Consider the following 9,203-nt stretch of genomic DNA (forward strand, 5'->3'; position numbering starts at 1 on the left):
AACAAGAACAGTTTCAAAACAAAACAAACCACCCTCCTGAGTCTTTAAATGTCCAAACAGATTCTCTGGAACATCTTAAGGCTGACAGAAGGGAGACAGGACTCTCCGGGCATGCTTTGTGGGGAAACTAAGGCAGGAGAGGGTTTAATTTCTTCCCTCCTCCTTTTCATCCCCCCCTCGGCATTGGAGAGGAGTTGTAGGAAAAGGGAATTGTATAGGGAAGCCATGGGGTGACAAATGGATTAGGAATAAACTGGGGATGGGGTAAATTTAGGAAAGGGTTTATATTCGGTATAGGGTAAAAGGGGAAAGTAGGTTGTGGGTAGGGAAGTTGCTGGGATGGATATTGTTTATAATTTTGTGCATAACGGCTGCCTTTGACGGGAATACCTCCAGGCCCAGTAACATTTGCTGCTTGTAAACCCTTCTTTCCTTGCACTATATCAAATTGTACAACTTCCCATCTCCTACACTTTGCAGGTAATTTTTAGGGTTATTCCTTTTAATGGCAGTTCTATGGATGAATAAATCTTCTCCTGTATCATCTCGTGTTATAAATCCATAGTTGTTTTTTACACTGTACCATTTCACAGTTCCTGTGATTTTTGTTGCTATAACTTCTCCTATCACGTGCTTGTGTGTTCGTCGTGGCTGCTTGTCCTGCGTGGCTGCTGCCTCGCCGACTCCAATGTCTCAGCCGGGGCCTCGCGTTGCAGCTGCTCTGCGCCCTCCGAGCGGCGCTGCTCCGGCGCGTGTCTGGGCTCTGCGCGGCCCCGCGTTGCCATCGCCGCTGGCCCCGCGCCCTGCGAGCAGTTCCGCTCCGCCAACTCCACGCTGCTTTGAGAGCAGCCTCGTTTCAGCTCGGTGCTGCGTGGCTTCTCGTGTCACTGTGGAAACCGCCGCTTCTCCCTCCACACGGCTCTCCGAGCCGTGTGCTCAGAGCAGGCTTCCACACCGACCCCCAGTTCCTGGCTGCTCGTGGGGCCGCCTCTCTGCTGCACGTGGCCCATGGCACCCGCGGCGCCTGCGGCATCGCTCCCTCAATCACGGTCGAGCGGCCGGGGACCCCAAGACAGGGATGGGGTCCGCGATAAGGCGCAGACTCCTGAGGGGGCTGGGCACATCCAGTGCAGGAACCTCCGCTGGCATGGCTGCAGTCATGTGCTCCTGGGATGGCTGCCGCACGGCCTTGGCCACGGGATTACGGCCATCCTCTGCTCTAGGGGTAATGGGACCATACAAATGCTCCTCAAGAGCTTCGCTGATTACAAGGGATGCACGGAGAGGTTCTATCACTAGTGCATGTTTTGTGTGATCCCTTATCTCATCCCAGATCTCATGCCAAAAACACCCGTGATTAATTCCAGTAATTCCAGGACAATTAATATCAAAAAGTAAGTCTCGAGAAATATAGAAGAAATTTTTGAAAAGCCAGTTAAAAAAATGTTCTAGATCCCCCGGAACAAATACTTTCTTGTTTTGTTGTTCAAGGATTCCTTTAACTTCTAGATACATTTCTTTCTGTGACTCAGAGAGCCATATTTCCCATGATTCTTCCATAGTCCAGAGAGAATATCCAAACCAAGGCTAGAAGAGAGAGATCTAGAGTGGTTTTTACTCATGAATTTTCTGTCCTTAGGGATCGGTATCTTGCCCGCAATTCTCTACCATTTGTTACAGTGTGGATACTGCAACAGGCATATCAATCAATGAGGCCTGTGGAAAAGAAATGTATATGGACCGATTCTTGATAGATGTTTCAGAGATGTTTATTTCTCCAGCCCCATGGCCGGGGCTCTGCCGAGGAACTGTTCCAGTCACGGGACCCGAGGGTCCTTGCCCAAGCAGGGGAACACAAACCAACCAATGGGAACGAGGCTGACCAGGGGCAGGGAAACCCCGTGTCTCCCCCCCAGGGCTACATGGCAGGGGGGGGAGGGCCCCAACACCTGCACACAGCAGGGAGGTTGGAACTAGATGATCTTTAAGGTCCCATCCAACCCAAGCCATTCTATGATTCTATTAATATTTTGATAAAAGAACAAACTACATTTTCCAAGAATATGTAGCCAGTGTTTTCTGGATTTCTAGTTAAGTCATACGTTTGTAAACCTCTGACTGAACAGACAGACTAATTAGATCCAAGGGCCAAAAGTCTGTATTTATGGCTACAAACAAGTATGTGGCGAGGAACATGTGTTGTGTTCAGTACAAATGGTCTGACTAAATTTATCTAAATTTTCTACACTGTCATATGAATAGTGTCTCTGTGGTTAATTGTTTATTTAATATGTAACTGCAAATTCAAAACCTAAATTTAATTGATGAATTGAAATAAAGAGGAAATGTAATTTTACATTAAGGAACGTTCAATTCGTCTTTGAATGTGGAATTGTCATCAATTTATTTATAATTCAGTAAGTGCATATGAACAATTTAAATACCTTTTGATTGCCAATTTATATACACAGCTTTCATTTCAAAGGAAGTCTGGGTTTTCCAGTAACAAGAAAGACAAAAAATATAGTTTGAAAAGTAAGCAAGTCTCAGTGGGATCAAAGCATTAACCATTCTCTGTGTCTCTTCAATTACTACTAATCATTTGAGCTACTGCAGTTCACAGAACAAATCATAATTCCCTGCTTTGAGAGGCATTGCTTGTATGTTGCAGTGTTTAAAAACAGACTTATGCATACAAACTCCAAAAGATGGGTCTTGGAAAAGAAGACCATTTTTTTATACCTTCAATAAACAATTGTCCAGAAGTTCCAAATTGCAATTGAATTTCTTAAAGAAAAATGTGATCATTTCAGCTATGATCTAGAGTGAGAATTAATAATTTTCAACCTTTGGAATGCTGCATTAAGTTTCTGACTGCAGAAGTGGAAAAAATGGTGAGGTTTACTGTAGAATAAACTCTGAATCTACAGAACACGAAACAAGTTCCTTCCATTCCTGTATCTTTAAAAATTTGGTTGAATCCAAAAATGAATGAAACTTTATTTGGACTCATATATAGCATAGCAGACTATTGTGTCAGTTATGTAAAAATGTGCCAGTCTAGGCATCTTAACGTTCTTAGCATACCTAACACATATTTTGCTTAGTTGAAGATCAATATTATGGAAGTAGGAAACAAAGCATTCAGATTTATCATATTTTAAGGCGTACTGCTTTTCTTTACAAGTTATTCGCAAAATGCAAGCAATCTGGTGCCTGGACCTAAGAATGTTACAACTAAATTGCTTTTTGAAAGTAATATTCTTGTTGTGATATTTTAGAGAAAATGTGATTCTTGTTCCAAGAAATGAAGCTGCTTTCAAAATTACTGTCCTAATATTTCAACACAGATAGATTTTTTCCTAGAAAAACCTAGTTCTACCACAGAGTGTATTATTTACTGCAGAATTTAATCCAAGGTCAGTTTAAATGGAGAAAAGGTGTTTGTCCATTATGTTAGACATTTTTACATTTGAACACTAGTTAAATAGCCAAATTAGGTTATTTTAATTTATCAGAGAAAAAGGTATGTGAAAAGCAAACAGAACACTTTGGTTATGTTAATCTGTGATATAGTAATGCAGATAGCACTGACAATTTCCAAAAAGATAGAGTTCATCTTAGTGTTCAAAAAGTCAGAATCAGTTCAGGCTGAGTACCTCAGTAAACTTTGTCTCAAAGGCAAAAATGACCTAGCTGTGTAATCAGAAACATCAGGAGATCCAATCATTGTATGGCAAGGAAAGATTGTTTTCACCTCTGGGATATGTTGAAGACAATATCCAACTGGAAGAACTCAGATGAGGTAGGGTAAACATATAGATTCACAGCTCTGTTTGGAAGCTGTTCCTGTGATGCAGTTTCATTTACATAGGTTTGAAAACTGAAATAGCCAATATCATCAGTACATCATTATTTGTTATTTAATGCCTGTCTTTATGTGCTCACATACTGAAAGAAGAATTTCAAGGTTTTTTGTGGAAACATTCTTGTTGATTAGTTCTTACTTCATCATTGGTTGTTACTTCCCCAAAAGGAAGAATTCAAACACCTTTATCATTCAAATATCAATAATTGCTTTTTAATGTTGCTTCTTTACACAATCATGCTCAGCATCATACTTCTGCTGAATGATCTTTTGATGCTGCTTCCTGTTAGATGGTGCATATTCCTTCAACATCTCTAATTATACAGAATGGCAGGACCTCTGAGGGTCTCAGTCTCACCCAAAGATATGGATTCAATAGCTTAGACTAAATGTCAGCTCTTCCTTCAATCTACTATTTCTGCCAATCCTTGTGCCTGGTATTTATTCTTGTTTTGTGTTTACCCTACAGGGCTCTATGAAAACTATCCAACCAATGCAGAACCAGAATGCTGTGATGTCAGATGGGGACTATTATCAGATCATCAACCCAAAGGGACTATAAAAACAAGTGGCTCAACAACGTGTCACAGGACATCTCTCACAGTTTCATCAGCATCAAGACTGTGTAACAGCAGACTTAAACTGTGTGTTCTTGTATTAATTCTCTTACATACAGTACTTACAGTCTCAGCAGCACAGAACTCAACAGGACTGGGCTTTGGAGGCATAACAACTTTGGAAGATAATTCAACCAATGAGGAATAAAAGAAAGGATTCATCTTACATGACAGAAACACAACAGGCCCAAATTACTACAGTCAAAAATAGCAAGGACTGAGTGCTTTACCCTCAGATCTCTTCTTGAATGACCTTTTGGGTAAAATGAAAATGGGCCGCTACCCAAACAAGGACACATAAACACAGCTTTTTATTGACTAAAAGGCTGTTTGGTGACTTAACTTTCTCACACCATTTTATACACTGTGTTTTAATGTTTGGAGTTTCTTTTGTTGTTTTGTTTTTTGCACTTGTTAATACAGGATTTTATTTTTGGGACGGTTTCTCAAAGCTAAATTAAGTCTTTTCTCTGTCGATATATTTCTAGTCATTGTGTGTGTTCATCTGATAGTTCTGTCTTTTATGTCCTGTCAGTTTCTATTAGAGGAATGACTGCTATGATTTCATGACATAGCAAAAAAAAGAAAAAAAAAAAAAAGAAAAAAAAAGAAAAAAAAAGAGAAAAATATAGAAAAAAAACCCAACAAAAAGCCCACAAAAACCCCAACAAAAACCCACAAAAAGAACAACAAAACAAAATTTAACCAAAAAAGAGAAAAGAAAAAAAAAGAAAAAAAAAGCAACCACAAAAAGAACCCCAAACAAACCTTACTGTCCTCTTATCCATGGGAACCACTCATCTCCTTTCCCTTTCCCATCTACCATCACAGACAACATACATTTGCTTTTGTCTGTGTAATCACAATGAATGGGTACACAATTCCAGTGTGCCTCTGCCACTGTTGCATAAAACAGTTGACTGAGCAAACCAAAAGGAGCATGAAGGGGGTTCCTTTTAGCTGAACAAACAAGTGCTCTCCTCACAAGGTGGGATCGGACAGTTAAAAAGTGTAAAGAAATATATAACAAACTGTTGCTCCAATACCCGTTTTGAAGAAGTCCAGTCCTTTCTCACTGGTCAGTTGAACAGGAGCAGCCTTTTCTAGATATGCTAAGTAAAACCAGTTATGCTCAGCAAGTTGAATAGTTGGGAAGCCTTCATATTGGAGGTGAAGGATTGACATTCATTGTGAATCACGTCTTGAGTTCTCCTGCTGTCACATAACCAGCAGCTTTCCATAACAAATGGGAGCCAGAACCTCCAAAATTCAACTCTTTGTCTCAACAAAATTACACTAGAAGTCTTTGAACATCTACAAAACAAATTATCTCTTTGGTTTGATTCCATTGTTTTTCTAATACCTACATGTTGTTGAAAGTAACTCTAGTTTATTAAGGATGCACAAGAATGTGTTAGCACAGATAAAGAAACTATTTTTTTTTAAAATATATAGGACAACCGTTTTCATAAATGTGCAATAAAACCAGTAAAGATATACTAGGATACGAGTAGTCAAGAGAAAAGATTGTAATATGATTGCTGATTTTTCATTGTTTGGGGTGGTTTTGAATTTGTTTACTTTTATTTTTGTGGGAACATTTCACCTGCTGAGTGTATGAGAATTTGCTTTTTAAAAAGGCTTTTTAGAGTTTACAGTAGAATCAATGGAAGGAAAAGTTAATAAGGGCTGTTTTTAAAAACTTTACATTCCTTCCTATTCTCTAACTACACTTGGGAAGTGCACTTTCGAGATGTTTGCTGTGTAGCTGGGAAATGAAGGAAAACTATAGAAAATGTTCTCTTAGGAAATAAAATATAGTTACCTACTTTCTAGCTATGAAATACCCCTTGATAAATATTAATGTTGTAAGAACATTTAATCACTGGTGCATAATACATTTTTGTATACACTTTACGGTCTGTTGAATTCTGGAGAAAAACAAAAAGAAGATAATCATGCTGCTTAAGCGGTTCAAGATGCACATGTTAAGCTGCGAAGCTAAAATATTTTGCAAGAGTATTTGTTTTGATAGTGTTTTGCTACAACCTGGACTGAGGAGCCTAAAACGATCTGTGCAAATACGACAACAGCAAAAAGCACCAGCTAATGCAAAATTCTTCAGCACTGGTTTGTTTCTATAATTCCTCCCTTCCCTTCCTTGCACATGCTATATTTTGTTCAATAAAACATGGTGCTTTTTATTTATTTTCTTTTCTGTTAGAGGCACATGTATTAATTACAGTGAATTGATGCAAAATTGGGGGGAAATGTAGAAATGCAAAAGAAAAAGCCTTAACTAATGGTAGAATGTAGACTTTTGAAAGGACAGAAATGTTACTGAAAAGTGATGGAGCAATAACTGGGCAGTGCTCTGGTACTGTACAACAGCTGATAAGTCACACTACTGAGAAAGCTCTTACTAGGTGAGCTCTTGTTCAACTGACCTCTTAATTCTAGTAAGTGTACATGGTCAGTAAACAGTTTGTTATAACCTTTATCTACCTCTGCTGTGCAAAGGCCATCCAACATCCATTTCTGTGATGTTCCTCATGGTTTTTTGTTCACACCATTACTCACTGTCATCTATTTTTACACTGTACCAATGCAGTACCTAGTCTGGTTCATCTCAATTGAATTGGCACCTGAAGAAGAGTTTTTATTATTTCTCTTTCGCTTCATGGTGAATTAATGTAGAGAGCTATCTTTAAGGTATTTTATTTCTTCTTTTCTGCTCTTCTTCATTCTTCATCACTTATTTTTTTACAAAAATGTTTTCAAGTGGTGTCAGTGAAAAATTACTCCTCCACTGCTTGGCTACAGTCAGTCATGTGTCATACAATATGAGAGAGACAGGAGGAAAAACAGTGACAACAACATCACATGCATAATGTAGCCTAATTCAACTTGGGGAAAATGAAGCAGAAAACAATTACAGACTTTCAATTACAAGTACAAGATGTAATAAATTCATCCCCCTTTCCCTACCTGGAGTTAGTGCCTGCAGTTCAATGGTCTGTGAATTTTCTCTGTCATCTTTTTGAGGTCTATTTCTTTAATTTCTGAAACAAAGAGTCATGTTGCAGTTGAATACTGCTGGGGTATCTGTTTCCATTTTCACTCTAGCAGTGTGGTAAGCAGCTTCTCTTGGTGGTACCTGGGACATCAGGAGTAGACAAAGACTCTTCTATGAAGTTAAGCAACATGTAATCATGTATGATGCAAAATTCCATCCCATCCATTTTTCATTCGTAATAGTTTTCCTGGCACAAACTTAAGCATGCTTGATATTGTGCACATATTACTTTTTTTCAGAATAAATTTGCATCTTGCCACTGCTGTAACTGCCATCTTGTTCCATTTCTCCTTGTACTGTATGCCTAATACATACATGATAAAGAGCTGGCTTAACAAAGAAGTAATACTAAAATATTTCTGCAAATGACTGACGAGAAGAAAAAGAAAAAAAGAACATTTATTTTATGATCATATGGAAGAAATTAATTTCCCATGTCTTTTATCGTCTTATTTTCTGCAATAGGGAAAATGCAGATTTTGTGCAATATGTTAATACTGCTAAGCCAAATGTCATATAACATAACCAGAGCTATATGTTATTTCTTATTGCATTTGCATTCAGTAATACAGTATATTGATGCTTTTCTTTCATTAAAGAGACAGTATCTTTTTTCTTTTTTTTTTTTTTTTAATATAGCAGATGAAGGCTGTCCTTCTGCACACCATAATTTAAAGACAAAAACCCAATAAAATATTAGAATGAAGTTTTAGTTCCATAAATGATGAAACCAAGCCATCAGCTGCCAAAGAATCTGTGGAACAATAGTTACAAACCAAACAAAGATATTTCTTCTTGAGGGTTAAAAATAATTTTATTCTGCATAATTAAAGAAGAAAGAATAAAAGAATGAGAGCTGTATTTCAAGCAGCAGAGATAGCAGGTTTCATCTGGTACATGTTGTGACTCTCAGTTTATACAGTTATACTCTTCTATTAAAGAGAGAGGGACAAAGACATTATCTTCTGCTCTCCCTGTACCTGTTATGATAATGAATGTCCTTTTTGTAAGCATTGCCTCTCTGCACAGAAGATACCTACCTATCATGAGAGCTGAAGATAGTACATGCACACAAATTTACACAGTGAAACCTGTCTTAAGTGACTATTCAAAGCACAAGAAAAACTCATTTGTGGAGTAGACCTAGTTTTTAGGAAATTTCAAGATACGTGTGAAGAGTCACCTAAGCAAGGGGTCTGTGAAGGTGCCTGGTCCTTTACTGCAACTTTCACTGTATGTCCCATCAGTGCAACAGCCCCATGATAAGCCCTTCTTAGGCAGGCTTCAAGATGGCCTCAGAGTCATGCTGACTTCAGTGAGCCTTGATACAGGTAAAGGCATGCACCCACAAAAAGTTCATGGTAGCACATAGGTCTCAATTCGTTGTCCCATAATCTCATAATCTTTACTCAGGAATTGCTCATGGGCATAGTGCATAAACAGAAGATCACTGGGTTCAGCCCTAGTCAGGTCTTAACAAGAGATTGGCAAAATCATATTTATGGTGAATGGTTCTATTTTCTTATTATTGTCACTCATATTAGTTTGGTGAAGGAGTGATTTCAAAATTGAACTATGAGCACAGAGGACAAACTACCAGAAAATTTGTCATTGTGGAGAAGAAATTAAACAACCTTTGTGA

This window comes from Corvus kubaryi, unplaced genomic scaffold, assembly GCF_017639235.1.
Source record: "Corvus kubaryi isolate FWS band 111438036 unplaced genomic scaffold, C.kubaryi_AGA036_p1.0 65382, whole genome shotgun sequence".
Taxonomy (NCBI): domain Eukaryota; kingdom Metazoa; phylum Chordata; class Aves; order Passeriformes; family Corvidae; genus Corvus; species Corvus kubaryi.